General features: G+C 47.4%; 1 protein-coding gene across 2 annotated transcripts in view; it reads left to right on the plus strand.

The window, feature by feature from the left end:
• The window catches only part of LOC110535866 (disintegrin and metalloproteinase domain-containing protein 22), a 131,877-nt gene that overhangs the window by 63,802 nt on the left and 53,026 nt on the right, over positions 1-15,049 (plus strand). The gene's annotated exons all lie outside the window — the stretch shown is intronic.

The raw sequence follows: 15,049 nt of genomic DNA on the forward strand, positions 1-15,049 counted from the left end.
ACACACTCACACACACTGTGTAATGGTAGTCGTCTCGACTGAATGGGACTAGAAGCTCTTGCAGACCGGACCGTGAATGCAGATCACAAAGCAGACTACCCTTACGTTACACATCCCATAATTAACATTGACTTCAAAGTATTGTTATCTACTAGGACAGAGCAGAGTTGACCGGCCAGTTAGTTAATGAGGAATAGAGAGTGATATAATTAAGCAATAAGGCACAAGTGGGTGTGGTATATGGCCAATATACCACGACTAAGTGATGTTCTTAGGCACAATGCATCGCGGAGTACAGCCTGGATACAGCCCTTAGCCGTGGTATATTGACCATATACCACAAACCCCCAAGGTGCCTTATTGCTATTATAAACTGGTTATCAATGTAATTACATCAGTAAAAATAAATGTTTTGTCATACCCGTGGTATACGGTCTGACATACCACGGCTGTCAGCCAATCAGCATTCAGGACTCTAACCACCCAGTTTATAATACAGTATATGTTTGTATTTATGAGGGAGAGCTGATGGTTTAAAGCAGCATCTGTCGTCCTGAGAGAAAAGACCAAGCTCTGATTCTGATGTGTTGATGTGAGAGGCACTTTATCTTCTGCGTCTGTGTTTAGGGTGGAGGTAATCAGGAAGGGATGAAAGGTATATTTGTTTGTGTGCAGTGTGTGTGCAGTGTTTCCCCTAGGATTTTTTTCAGAAGTGGCGGCAAGGGTAGGGGGGATGAATTACTACAAGCTTGTGCAATGACATGCTAGCTGTTCCCATAGACATCCAGTCATTGAGCCAACAACTATCAATTTAAAAATGCATCTTGGCAGAAATATATAAATAAATAATGTGTGTGCGTGCGTGTCTGTATGTGTGTGCATGTGTTCGTGCATGTCTATGTGTGTGTGTGTGTGTCTGTATTTGTGTGTGTCTGTATGTATGTATGAGTGTGTGTGTGCGTGCGGGTTTGTGTGTGTATGTATTTCAGGCCTATAGAGCCGCCTTCTTAAAATGCATATCCATCTGACAGGTTTACCACCTCATGGTGGAGAGGAGAGGGGAGAGAGAGAGAGGAGAGGGGAGAGAGGAGAGGGGAGAGAGAGAGAGGAGAGGAGAGGGGGAGAGAGAGAGGAGAGGGGAGAGAGAGAGAGAGAGAGAGGAGAGGGGAGAGAGAGAGAGGAGAGCGTAAAATGAGAAGAAGGACGTGAAATGAGTCAGGGAGAAGGAGGGAAGAATAGAGAAAAAGGGAGAGATGAATGGACAGAGACAGTGGGAGTGAGGGAGAGAGGAATGGGAAGAGACAGTGGGAGTGAGGGAGAGAGGAATGGACAGAGACAGTGGGAGTGAGGGAGAGAGGAATGGACAGACAGTGGGAGTGAGGGAGAGAGGAATGGTCAGAGACAGTGGGAGTGAGGGAGAGAGGAATGGACATGAGACAGTGGGAGTGAGGGAGAGAGGAATGGACATGAGACAGTGGGAGTGGGAGAGGATTGGACAGAGACAGTGGGAGTGGGAGAGAGGAATGGACATGAGACAGTGGGAGTGAGGGAGAGAGGAATGGACATGGAACAGTGGGAGTGAGGGAGAGAGGAATGGACATGAGACAGTGGGAGTGAGGGAGAGAGGAATGGACATGAGACAGTGGGAGTGGGAGAGAGGAATGGACATGAGACAGTGGGAGTGGGAGAGATGAATGGACATGAGACAGTGGGAGTGGGAGAGAGGATTGGACAGAGACAGTGGGAGTGGGAGTGGGAGAGAGGATTGGACAGAGACAGTGGGAGTGGGAGAGAGGAATGGACAGAGACCGTGGGAGTGAGGGAGAGAGGAATGGACAGAGACAGTGCGAGTGAGGGAGAGAGGAATGGTCAGAGACAGTGGGAGTGAGGGAGAGGGGGATGGACATGAGACAGTGGGAATGGGAGAGGATTGGACAGAGACAGTGGGAGTGGGAGAGAGGAATTGACATGATACAGTGGGAGTGAGGGAGAGAGGAATGGACATGAGACAGTGGGAGTGAGGGAGAGAGGAATGGACATGAGACAGTGGGAGAGAGGAATGGACATGAGACAGTGGGAGTGGGAGAGAGGAATGGACATGAGACAGTGGGAGTGGGAGAGAGGAATGGACATGAGACAGTGGGAGTGAGGGAGAGAGGAATGGACATGAGACAGTGGGAGTGGGAGAGATGAATGGACATGAGACAGTGGGAGTGGGAGAGAGGATTGGACAGAGACAGTGGGAGTGGGAGTGGGAGAGAGGATTGGACAGAGACAGAGGGAGTGGGAGAGAGGAATGGACATGAGAAAGTGGGAGTGAGGGAGAGAGGAATGGACATGAGACAGTGGGAGTGGGAGAGGATTGGACAGAGACAGTGGGAGTGGGAGAGAGGAATGGACATGAGACAGTGGGAGTGAGGGAGAGAGGAATGGACAGAGACAGTGGGAGTGGGAGAGAGGAATGGACAGAGACAGTGGGAGTGAGGGAGAGAGGAATGGACATGAGACAGTGGGAGTGGGAGAGGATTGGACAGAGACAGTGGGAGTGGGAGAGAGGAATGGACATGAGACAGTGGGAGTGAGGGAGAGAGGAATGACCATGAGACAGTGGGAGTGAGGGAGAGAGGAATGGACATTAGACAGTGGGAGTGGGAGAGAGGAATGGACATGAGACAGTGGGAGTGGGAGAGAGGAATGGACATGAGACAGTGGGAGTGAGGGAGAGAGGAATGGACATGAGACAGTGGGAGTGGGAGAGATGAATGGACATGTGGGAGTGGGAGAGAGGATTGGACAGAGACAGTGGGAGTGGGAGTGGGAGAGAGGATTGGACAGAGACAGTGGGAGTGGGAGAGAGGAATGGACATGAGAAAGTGGGAGTGAGGGAGAGAGGATTGGACAGAGACAGTGGGAGTGAGGGAGAGGAATAGAGAGAGACAGTGGGAGTGAGGGAGAGAGGAATAGACAGAGACAGTGGGAGTGAGGGAGAGAGGATTGGACAGAGACAGTGGGAGTGAGGGAGAGAGTAATAGACAGTGGGAGTGAGGGAGAATGAGGGGGTGAGAGAGAAACAGAAATGAACAACACTGGGAGCCTGTGGCTTTATTGCATCTGTTTTAGCAGCCTCCTTCATCCTTCCCTCCCTATCTCCCTCTCCTCCTCCCCTCCTTCTCTCCCTCTGTCATTCCTCTGTAGTCTTCCTGGAGGGACGGAATTATTGAAGCAAGGAGTGAGTGGGAAAATTGCACTCCAAGATCTCTTAACTTAAGTGTGGCATCTATAAGTTGTTCGCTAGTTAGCCGTTAGCATCCTGGCTCCAGGAAAAGGCCATGCTTTGCTACTGTCAAGCCCAGTGTCGGCTGTTAGTTTCTGGGCTTAAAGCCACTGATACGCCTGCCTTCTTGGGGCTACTCTCTCTCTCTCTCTGACAGTCTGCTTGGTGTGCTGTTCATTCTAAGAGGCTAGTCACACAGACACACAGATGCCTGCTGGAAAGATCAAGTAGTGGCCTCCCTGCCCTGCATGCCAAGTTTGATACTCACACACACACACTCACCCACAGACACACCCACAGACACACACACACACACACACACACACACACACACACACACACACACACACACATACACACACACACACACACACACACACACACACACACACACACACACACACACACACACACACACACACACACACACACACACACACACACACACACACACAGCTGTACTTGCATCCTCTCTGCAATGTTCTATTTGTACACCCCATTGGTTTTAAAGTATATTTTTAGCGTTTTCCTTCACCCTGCTTCCGTGTGTGTGTGTGTGTGTGTGTGTGTGTGTGTGTGTGTGTGTGTGTGTGTGTGTGTGTGTGGCGGCATAACTCCTGTCTGCCATATGGCTAATCCATCTGCCCTCCTTCGACCTGGACAGAACCAGAACCACCAAGCCAGGCAGCAGGAAGGCAGCCAAGAGGAACCAGAACCAGGGAGCCAGGCAGTAAGAAGGCAGCCAAGAGGAACCAGAACCAGGCAGTAGGAAGGCAGCCAAGAGGAACCAGAACCAGGGAGCCAGGCAGTAGGAAGGCAGCCAAGAGGAACCAGAATCAGGGAGCCAGGCAGCAGGAAGGCAGCCAAGAGGAACCAGAACCAGGGATCCAGGCAGTAGGAAGGCAGTCAAGAGTAACCAGAACCAGGGAGCCAAGAGTAACCAGAACCAGGGAGCTAGGCAGTAGGAAGGCAGACAAGAGGAACCAGAACCAGGGAGCCAGGCAGCAGGAAGGCAGCCAAGAGGAGCCAAAACCAGGGAGCCAAGAGTAACCAGAAGCAGGGAGCTAGCCAGTAGGAAGGCAGCCAAGAGGAGCCAGAACCAGGGAGCCAGGCAGCAGGAAGGCAGCCAAGAGGAGCCAGAACCAGGGAGCCAGCCAGTAGGAAGGGAGCCAAGAGGGACCAGAACCAGGGAGCCAGGCAGCAGGAAGGCAGCCAAGAGGGACCAGAACCAGGGAGCCAGGCAGCAGGAAGGGAGCCAAGAGGGACCAACCAGAACTAGGGAGTCAGGCAGCAGAAAGGGAGCCAAGATGAACCAGAACCAGAGAGCCAGGCAGCAGGAACGTGGCCAAGACGAACCAGAACCAGGGAGCCAGGCAGCAGAAAGGGAGCCAAGAGGGATCAGAACCAGGGAGCCAAGATGAACCGGAGCCGGGCAGCAGGAAGGGAGCCAATAGGAACCAGAACCAGGGAGCCAGGCAGCAGGAAGGAAGCCAAGAGGAACCAGGGAGCCAGGCAGCAGGAAGAGAGCCAAGAGGCTGACTAACATGGCTCTATGTGGGCAGGATGTTGGGACTGGGATTCTGGGACCGGTTCTCTGCAAGATGCTGCTCCTCCTCCAGAGGGCTGGCCACCCCACATAGCCTGGTTCCTCTCTAGGTTTCTTCCTAGGTTTTGGCCTTTCTAGGGAGTTTTTCCTAGCCACCGTGCTTCTACACCTGCATTGCTTGCTGTTTGGGGTTTTAGGCTGGGTTTCTGTACAGCACTTTGAGATATCAGCTGATGTACGAAGGGCTATATAAATAAATTTGATTTTGATTTGATTTGCTGCTTTAGCAAAATCTGTGTGTGTGTGTCCGTGTTTGCATGTGTGTGTGTGTTTGTTTGTGTGTGTGTGTGTGTAGGAGGGAGTTTATGCTGAGTTGTCTTTGTACATAACACCATATGTCTGGCTCTCACGGTTGTGCCACCCCCTGCCCTGCCCCCACCTGCACCACCATGCACTGCCTGTCTCAATAAAAGATGGATGTTATTATAGGGAATGTGAATTAAAGCTTCATGTTTGGGCATTCCTCTCCTTTGCATAGAAATAGGATTAACAGAATGTATAGAGCACAGAGCACATAGAAAGGTTGTGGTGATCAGCATCACAGAATGTAACATTCCAAAAACAGCCCTTCCTGGATGGTGGATTGGCTAGTTTACAAAGAACCAGTCGTCTCAATGGGGATGCTCAGTGGATTACCTCTCTGTACCCAGGACTTCCCAGACTACCCAGTCCCTCAGGCTGTGCTGGGGCTAGGGCTGGTTGGGGAGGTGTGGGGGATGGGGCTTGATGGAAACGTGGTGGTGAGGGTGGAGGGTGTGAAGACTGGGGGGGGGGGGGGGGGGGGGGGTGAAGCTGATAGCCTATGAATGTGCAGGCTTGGAGGTGGGGGGTAGTGGTGGTGAGGGGGGTTGAGGACTAGGGGGATCCTTTGTGGCCTTTAGCCAAGCCCCTTCATACACTCTAATGTAACACACACACACAAACACAGGACGAATCCTTGGAACTCCTAAGCCTGAATGAAAGGGGTGCTTTCCCCCCAACACACTCTATATTAATTCATCCGAGATACGGTCTCCCCCAGCAACCCAGGCCACGCCCTGTTCTTTTGTCCAGGGACATCTGAGCCCATCTGTGTGAGACCCTAATCCTACTCACGACACACACCCCGTGGACTGCATGTGTGTGTGTGTATGTGTGTGTTTGTAGGCAGTTGTCCCCCCAAACTGCTATCCTACCTTACCAAAAAGGGATTAATCAGGAAACAAAGACAATTGGAAAAGAGAACATTATACGGGATTCATTTGAGATGACTGTTTCTTAACAAAGTCCAAACATTAACCAGCATTTTCATGTGTACAAAACATTATTCTACATAGCTCACATATTCTGAAATGAAACTGCATATTAATACATACACATGTATCATGAAACAGAATAATAAAGAACAGACATGATACAGATTAAACTGTCAGTTCTGTTCTGTATAGAAATCTACCATCACATTGACATGACCTGCAGCATTTAGGTTTGCGATCCACCACTAATCACATTGGCAACATGAAAGAGTGAGATTAAACAGAGTACTGGTTGGTGTGAGGACTGTCTGTGTGATGATGAGAGATGGTGTCTGTCCTTAGGGGGTTTTGTGACACACATCAAAGACTGTAACTCAATGGAGAGAGCTCACTCATCAAAGACTGTGTATGATGATAGAGTTAGCTCACTGCCTGGTTGTTTCTGCCTGCACTGATGTGGAGGAAGCTGTTCTCTATGGACAAAGGCTGAGTTGGTTTAGGCCTCCCTGCGTGTGAGTGCTCCCAACAGGTCTGGACCTTTATGGCAGACCTTCAGAGCATGGTTGCTGGTTCAAGCCCATTTAAATAGTACTGGTGTAGTTTGTTCATACTGTTATTACACAGTGTTCTATTCAGGCCCAGTCCCTAAAGGAAACACCATGTTATCAGTGGCAGGAACTAACTCCCTCAGGTTGGAAGAAACCTACTCTCAACTCGTCATTGTCTTTGCTACCAGAATGTGAACTATAGTCTTGTCTCAGCTCTTCATGCGGATTCAGTCCTTACCAGAACAATATGTCTGTCTTGGTTCAGAAGAGTGTAGCCAGGGTTACCAGAACAATATGTCTGTCTTGGTTCAGAGTGTATCCAGGGTTACCAGAACAATATGTCTGTCTTGGTTCAGAGTGTAGCCAGGGTTACCAGAACAATATGTCTGTCTTGGTTCAGAGTGTAGCCAGGGTTACCAGAACAATATGTCTGTCTTGGTTCAGAAGAGTGTAGCCAGGGTTACCAGAACAATATGTCTGTCTTGGTTCAGAGTGTAGCCAGGGTAACCAGAACAATATGTCTGTCTTGGTTCAGAAGAGTGTAGCCAGGGTTACCAGAACAATATGTCTGTCTTGGTTCAGAAGAGTGTAGCCAGGGTTACCAGAACAATATGTCTGTCTTGGTTCAGAGTGTAGCCAGGGTTACCAGAACAATATGTCTGTCTTGGTTCAGAGTGTAGCCAGGGTAACCAGAACAATATGTCTGTCTTGGTTCAGAAGAGTGTAGCCATGGTTACCAGAACAATATGTCTGTCTTGGTTCAGAAGAGTGTAGCCAGGGTTACCAGAACAATATGTCTGTCTTGGTTCAGAGTGTAGCCAGGGTTACCAGAACAATATGTCTGTCTTGGTTCAGAGTGTAGCCAGGGTTACCAGAACAATATGTCTGTCTTGGTTCAGAAGAGTGTAGCCAGGGTTACCAGAACAATATGTCTGTCTTGGTTCAGAGTGTAGCCAGGGTTACCAGAACAATATGTCTGTCTTGGTTCAGAGTGTAGCCAGGGTAACCAGAACAATATGTCTGTCTTGGTTCAGAAGAGTGTAGCCAGGGTTACCAGAACAATATGTCTGTCTTGGTTCAGATTGTAGCCAGGGTTACCAGAACAATATGTCTGTCTTGGTTCAGAAGAGTGTAGCCATGGTTACCAGAACAATATGTCTGTCTTGGTTCAGAAGAGTGTAGCCAGGGTTACCAGAACAATATGTCTGTCTTGGTTCAGAGTGTAGCCAGGGTTACCAGAACAATATGTCTGTCTTGGTTCAGAGTGTAGCCAGGGTTACCAGAACAATATGTCTGTCTTGGTTCAGAGTGTAGCCAGGGTAACCAGAACAATATGTCAGTCTTGGTTCAGAAGAGTGTAGCCAGGGTTACCAGAACAATATGTCTGTCTTGGTTCAGATTGTAGCCAGGGTTACCAGAACAATATGTCTGTCTTGGTTCAGAAGAGTGTAGCCAGGGTTACCAGAACAATATGTCTGTCTTGGTTCAGAGTGTAGCCAGGGTTACCAGAACAATATGTCTGTCTTGGTTCAGAGTGTAGCCAGGGTAACCAGAACAATATGTCTGTCTTGGTTCAGAAGAGTGTAGCCATGGTTACCAGAACAATATGTCTGTCTTGGTTCAGAAGAGTGTAGCCAGGGTTACCAGAACAATATGTCTGTCTTGGTTCAGAGTGTAGCCAGGGTTACCAGAACAATATGTCTGTCTTGGTTCAGAGTGTAGCCAGGGTTACCAGAACAATATGTCTGTATTGGTTCAGAAGAGTGTAGCCAGGGTTACCAGAACAATATGTCTGTCTTGGTTCAGAGTGTAGCCAGGGTTACCAGAACAATATGTCTGTCTTGGTTCAGAGTGTAGCCAGGGTAACCAGAACAATATGTCTGTCTTGGTTCAGAAGAGTGTAGCCAGGGTTACCAGAACAATATGTCTGTCTTGGTTCAGATTGTAGCCAGGGTTACCAGAACAATATGTCTGTCTTGGTTCAGAGTGTAGCCAGGGTAACCAGAACAATATGTCTGTCTTGGTTCAGAAGAGTGTAGCCATGGTTACCAGAACAATATGTCTGTCTTGGTTCAGAAGAGTGTAGCCAGGGTTACCAGAACAATATGTCTGTCTTGGTTCAGAGTGTAGCCAGGGTTACCAGAACAATATGTCTGTCTTGGTTCAGAGTGTAGCCAGTCTGTCTTGGTTCAGAGTGTAGCCAGGGTTACCAGTACAATATGTCTGTCTTGGTTCAGAGTGTAGCCAGGGTTACCAGAACAATATGTCTGTCTTGGTTCAGAGTGTAGCCAGGGTAACCAGAACAATATGTCTGTCTTGGTTCAGAAGAGTGTAGCCAGGGTAACCAGAACAATATGTCTGTCTTGGTTCAGAAGAGTGTAGCCATGGTTACCAGAACAATATGTCTGTCTTGGTTCAGAAGAGTGTAGCCAGGGTTACCAGAACAATATGTCTGTCTTGGTTCAGAGTGTAGCCAGGGTTACCAGAACAATATGTCTGTCTTGGTTCAGAGTGTAGCCAGGGTTACCAGAACAATATGTCTGTCTTGGTTCAGAAGAGTGTAGCCAGGGTTACCAGAACAATATGTCTGTCTTGGTTCAGAGTGTAGCCAGGGTTACCAGAACAATATGTCTGTCTTGGTTCAGAGTGTAGCCAGTCTGTCTTGGTTCAGAGTGTAGCCAGGGTTACCAGAACAATATGTCTGTCTTGGTTCAGAAGAGTGTAGCCAGGGTTACCAGAACAATATGTCTGTCTTGGTTCAGAGTGTAGCCAGGGTTACCAGAACAATATGTCTGTATTGGTTCAGAAGACTGTAGCCAGGGTTACCAGAACAATATGTCTGTCTTGGTTCAGAGTGTAGCCAGGGTTACCAGAACAATATGTCTGTCTTGGTTCAGAGTGTAGCCAGGGTAACCAGAACAATATGTCTGTCTTGGTTCAGAAGAGTGTAGCCAGGGTTACCAGAACAATATGTCTGTCTTGGTTCAGAAGAGTGTAGCCAGGGTTACCAGAACAATATGTCTGTCTTGGTTCAGATTGTAGCCAGGGTTACCAGAACAATATGTCTGTTTTGGATCAGAGTGTAGCCAGGGTAACCAGAACAATATGTCTGTCTTGGTTCAGATTGTAGCCAGGGTAACCAGAACAATATGTCTGTCTTGGTTCAGAGTGTAGCCAGGGTAACCAGAACAATATGTCTGTCTTGGTTCAGAAGAGTGTAGCCATGGTTACCAGAACAATATGTCTGTCTTGGTTCAGAAGAGTGTAGCCAGGGTTACCAGAACAATATGTCTGTCTTGGTTCAGAGTGCAGCCAGGGTTACCAGAACAATATGTCTGTCTTGGTTCAGAGTGTAGCCAGGGTTACCAGAACAATATGTCTGTCTTGGTTCAGAGTGTAGCCAGGGTAACCAGAACAATATGTCTGTCTTGGTTCAGAAGAGTGTAGCCATGGTTACCAGAACAATAGGTCTGTCTTGGTTCATAAGAGTGTAGCCAGGGTTACCAGAACAATATGTCCGTCTTGGTTCAGAGTGTAGCCAGGGTTACCAGAACAATATGTCTGTCTTGGTTCAGAAGAGTGTAGCCAGGGTTACCAGAACAATATGTCTGTCTTGGTTCAGAAGAGTGTAGCCAGGGTTACCAGAACAATATGTCTGTCTTGGTTCAGAAGAGTGTAGCCATGGTTACCAGAACAATATGTCTGTCTTGGTTCAGAAGAGTGTAGCCAGGGTTACCAGAACAATATGTCTGTCTTGGTTCAGAGTGCAGCCAGGGTTACCAGAACAATATGTCTGTCTTGGTTCAGAGTGTAGCCAGTCTGTCTTGGTTCAGAGTGTAGCCAGGGTTACCAGAACAATATGTCTGTCTTGGTTCAGAAGAGTGTAGCCAGGGTTACCAGAACAATATGTCTGTCTTGGTTCAGAGTGTAACCAGGGTTACCAGAACAATATGTCTGTCTTGGTTCAGAAGAGTGTAGCCAGGGTTACCAGAACAATATGTCTGTCTTGGTTCAGAGTGTAGCCAGGGTTACCAGAACAATATGTCTGTCTTGGTTCAGAGTGTAGCCAGGGTAACCAGAACAATATGTCTGTCTTGGTTCAGAAGAGTGTAGCCAGGGTTACCAGAACAATATGTCTGTCTTGGTTCAGAAGAGTGTAGCCAGGGTTACCAGAACAATATGTCTGTCTTGGTTTAGAGTGTAGCCAGGGTTACCAGAACAATATGTCTGTCTTGGTTCAGATTGTAGCCAGGGTAACCAGAACAATATGTCTGTCTTGGTTCAGAGTGTAGCCAGGGTAACCAGAACAATATGTCTGTCTTGGTTCAGAAGAGTGTAGCCATGGTTACCAGAACAATATGTCTGTCTTGGTTCAGAAGAGTGTAGCCAGGTTTACCAGAACAATATGTCTGTCTTGGTTCAGAGTGCAGCCAGGGTTACCAGAACAATATGTCTGTCTTGGTTCAGAGTGTAGCCAGGGTTACCAGAACAATATGTCTGTCTTGGTTCAGAGTGTAGCCAGGGTAACCAGAACAATATGTCTGTCTCTGTTCAGAAGAGTGTAGCCAGGGTTACCAGAACAATATGTCTGTCTTGGTTCAGAAGAGTGTAGCCAGGGTTACCAGAACAATATGTCTGTCTTGGTTCAGAGTGTAGCCAGGGTTACCAGAACAATATGTCTGTCTTGGTTCAGAAGAGTGTAGCCAGGGTTACCAGAACAATATGTCTGTCTTGGTTCAGAAGAGTGTAGCCAGGGTTACCAGAACAATATGTCTGTCTTGGTTCAGATTGTAGCCAGGGTTACCAGAACAATATGTCTGTCTTGGTTCAGAGTGTAGCCAGGGTAACCAGAACAATATGTCTGTCTTGGTTCAGAAGAGTGTAGCCATGGTTACCAGAACAATATGTCTGTCTTGGTTCAGAAGAGTGTAGCCAGGGTTACCAGAACAATATGTCTGTCTTGGTTCAGAGTGTAGCCAGGGTTACCAGAACAATATGTCTGTCTTGGTTCAGAGTGTAGCCAGTCTGTCTTGGTTCAGAGTGTAGCCAGGGTTACCAGTACAATATGTCTGTCTTGGTTCAGAGTGTAGCCAGGGTTACCAGAACAATATGTCTGTCTTGGTTCAGAGTGTAGCCAGGGTAACCAGAACAATATGTCTGTCTTGGTTCAGAAGAGTGTAGCCAGGGTAACCAGAACAATATGTCTGTCTTGGTTCAGAAGAGTGTAGCCATGGTTACCAGAACAATATGTCTGTCTTGGTTCAGAAGAGTGTAGCCAGGGTTACCAGAACAATATGTCTGTCTTGGTTCAGAGTGTAGCCAGGGTTACCAGAACAATATGTCTGTCTTGGTTCAGAGTGTAGCCAGGGTTACCAGAACAATATGTCTGTCTTGGTTCAGAAGAGTGTAGCCAGGGTTACCAGAACAATATGTCTGTCTTGGTTCAGAGTGTAGCCAGGGTTACCAGAACAATATGTCTGTCTTGGTTCAGAGTGTAGCCAGTCTGTCTTGGTTCAGAGTGTAGCCAGGGTTACCAGAACAATATGTCTGTCTTGGTTCAGAAGAGTGTAGCCAGGGTTACCAGAACAATATGTCTGTCTTGGTTCAGAGTGTAGCCAGGGTTACCAGAACAATATGTCTGTCTTGGTTCAGAAGAGTGTAGCCAGGGTTACCAGAACAATATGTCTGTCTTGGTTCAGAGTGTAGCCAGGGTTACCAGAACAATATGTCTGTCTTGGTTCAGAGTGTAGCCAGGGTAACCAGAACAATATGTCTGTCTTGGTTCAGAAGAGTGTAGCCAGGGTTACCAGAACAATATGTCTGTCTTGGTTCAGAAGAGTGTAGCCAGGGTTACCAGAACAATATGTCTGTCTTGGTTCAGATTGTAGCCAGGGTTACCAGAACAATATGTCTGTTTTGGATCAGAGTGTAGCCAGGGTAACCAGAACAATATGTCTGTCTTGGTTCAGATTGTAGCCAGGGTAACCAGAACAATATGTCTGTCTTGGTTCAGAGTGTAGCCAGGGTAACCAGAACAATATGTCTGTCTTGGTTCAGAAGAGTGTAGCCATGGTTACCAGAACAATATGTCTGTCTTGGTTCAGAAGAGTGTAGCCAGGGTTACCAGAACAATATGTCTGTCTTGGTTCAGAGTGCAGCCAGGGTTACCAGAACAATATGTCTGTCTTGGTTCAGAGTGTAGCCAGGGTTACCAGAACAATATGTCTGTCTTGGTTCAGAGTGTAGCCAGGGTAACCAGAACAATATGTCTGTCTTGGTTCAGAAGAGTGTAGCCATGGTTACCAGAACAATATGTCTGTCTTGGTTCAGAAGAGTGTAGCCAGGGTTACCAGAACAATATGTCTGTCTTGGTTCAGAGTGTAGCCAGGGTTACCAGAACAATATGTCTGTCTTGGTTCAGAAGAGTGTAGCCAGGGTTACCAGAACAATATGTCTGTCTTGGTTCAGAAGAGTGTAGCCAGGGTTACCAGAACAATATATCTGTCTTGGTTCAGAAGAGTGTAGCCATGGTTACCAGAACAATATGTCTGTCTTGGTTCAGAAGAGTGTAGCCAGGGTTACCAGAACAATATGTCTGTCTTGGTTCAGAGTGCAGCCAGGGTTACCAGAACAATATGTCTGTCTTGGTTCAGAGTGTAGCCAGTCTGTCTTGGTTCAGAGTGTAGCCAGGGTTACCAGAACAATATGTCTGTCTTGGTTCAGAAGAGTGTAGCCAGGGTTACCAGAACAATATGTCTGTCTTGGTTCAGAGTGTAACCAGGGTTACCAGAACAATATGTCTGTCTTGGTTCAGAAGAGTGTAGCCAGGGTTACCAGAACAATATGTCTGTCTTGGTTCAGAGTGTAGCCAGGGTTACCAGAACAATATGTCTGTCTTGGTTCAGAGTGTAGCCAGGGTAACCAGAACAATATGTCTGTCTTGGTTCAGAAGAGTGTAGCCAGGGTTACCAGAACAATATGTCTGTCTTGGTTCAGAAGAGTGTAGCCAGGGTTACCAGAACAATATGTCTGTCTTGGTTTAGAGTGTAGCCAGGGTTACCAGAACAATATGTCTGTCTTGGTTCAGATTGTAGCCAGGGTAACCAGAACAATATGTCTGTCTTGGTTCAGAGTGTAGCCAGGGTAACCAGAACAATATGTCTGTCTTGGTTCAGAAGAGTGTAGCCATGGTTACCAGAACAATATGTCTGTCTTGGTTCAGAAGAGTGTAGCCAGGTTTACCAGAACAATATGTCTGTCTTGGTTCAGAGTGCAGCCAGGGTTACCAGAACAATATGTCTGTCTTGGTTCAGAGTGTAGCCAGGGTTACCAGAACAATATGTCTGTCTTGGTTCAGAGTGTAGCCAGGGTAACCAGAACAATATGTCTGTCTTGGTTCAGAAGAGTGTAGCCATGGTTACCAGAACAATATGTCTGTCTTGGTTCAGAAGAGTGTAGCCAGGGTTACCAGAACAATATGTCTGTCTTGGTTCAGAGTGTAGCCAGGGTTACCAGAACAATATGTCTGTCTTGGTTCAGAAGAGTGTAGCCAGGGTTACCAGAACAATATGTCTGTCTTGGTTCAGAAGAGTGTAGCCAGGGTTACCAGAACAATATGTCTGTCTTGGTTCAGAAGAGTGTAGCCATGGTTACCAGAACAATATGTCTGTCTTGGTTCAGAAGAGTGTAGCCAGGGTTACCAGAACAATATGTCTGTCTTGGTTCAGAGTGCAGCCAGGGTTACCAGAACAATATGTCTGTCTTGGTTCAGAGTGTAGCCAGTCTGTCTTGGTTCAGAGTGCAGCCAGGGTTACCAGAACAATATGTCTGTCTTGGTTCAGAAGAGTGTAGCCAGGGTTACCAGAACAATATGTCTGTCTTGGTTCAGAGTGTAGCCAGGGTTACCAGAACAATATGTCTGTCTTGGTTCAGAGTGTAGCCAGGGTAACCAGAACAATATGTCTGTCTTGGTTCAGAAGAGTGTAGCCAGGGTTACCAGAACAATATGTCTGTCTTGGTTCAGAAGAGTGTAGCCAGGGTTACCAGAACAATATGTCTGTCTTGGTTCAGAAGAGTGTAGCCAGGGTTACCAGAACAATATGTTTGTCTTGGTTCAGATTGTAGCCAGGGTTACCAGAACAATATGTCTGTTTTGGATCAGAGTGTAGCCAGGGTAACCAGAACAATATGTCTGTCTTGGTTCAGATTGTAGCCAGGGTAACCAGAACAATATGTCTGTCGTGGTTCAGAGTGTAGCCAGGGTAACCAGAACAATATGTCTGTCTTGGTTCAGAAGAGTGTAGCCAGGGTTACCAGAACAATATGTCTGTCTTGGTTCAGAAGAGTGCAGCCAGGGTTACCAGAACAATATGTCTGTCTTGGTTCA

Source organism: Oncorhynchus mykiss, chromosome 2 (genome assembly GCF_013265735.2).
Source record: "Oncorhynchus mykiss isolate Arlee chromosome 2, USDA_OmykA_1.1, whole genome shotgun sequence".
NCBI classification, from domain to species: domain Eukaryota; kingdom Metazoa; phylum Chordata; class Actinopteri; order Salmoniformes; family Salmonidae; genus Oncorhynchus; species Oncorhynchus mykiss.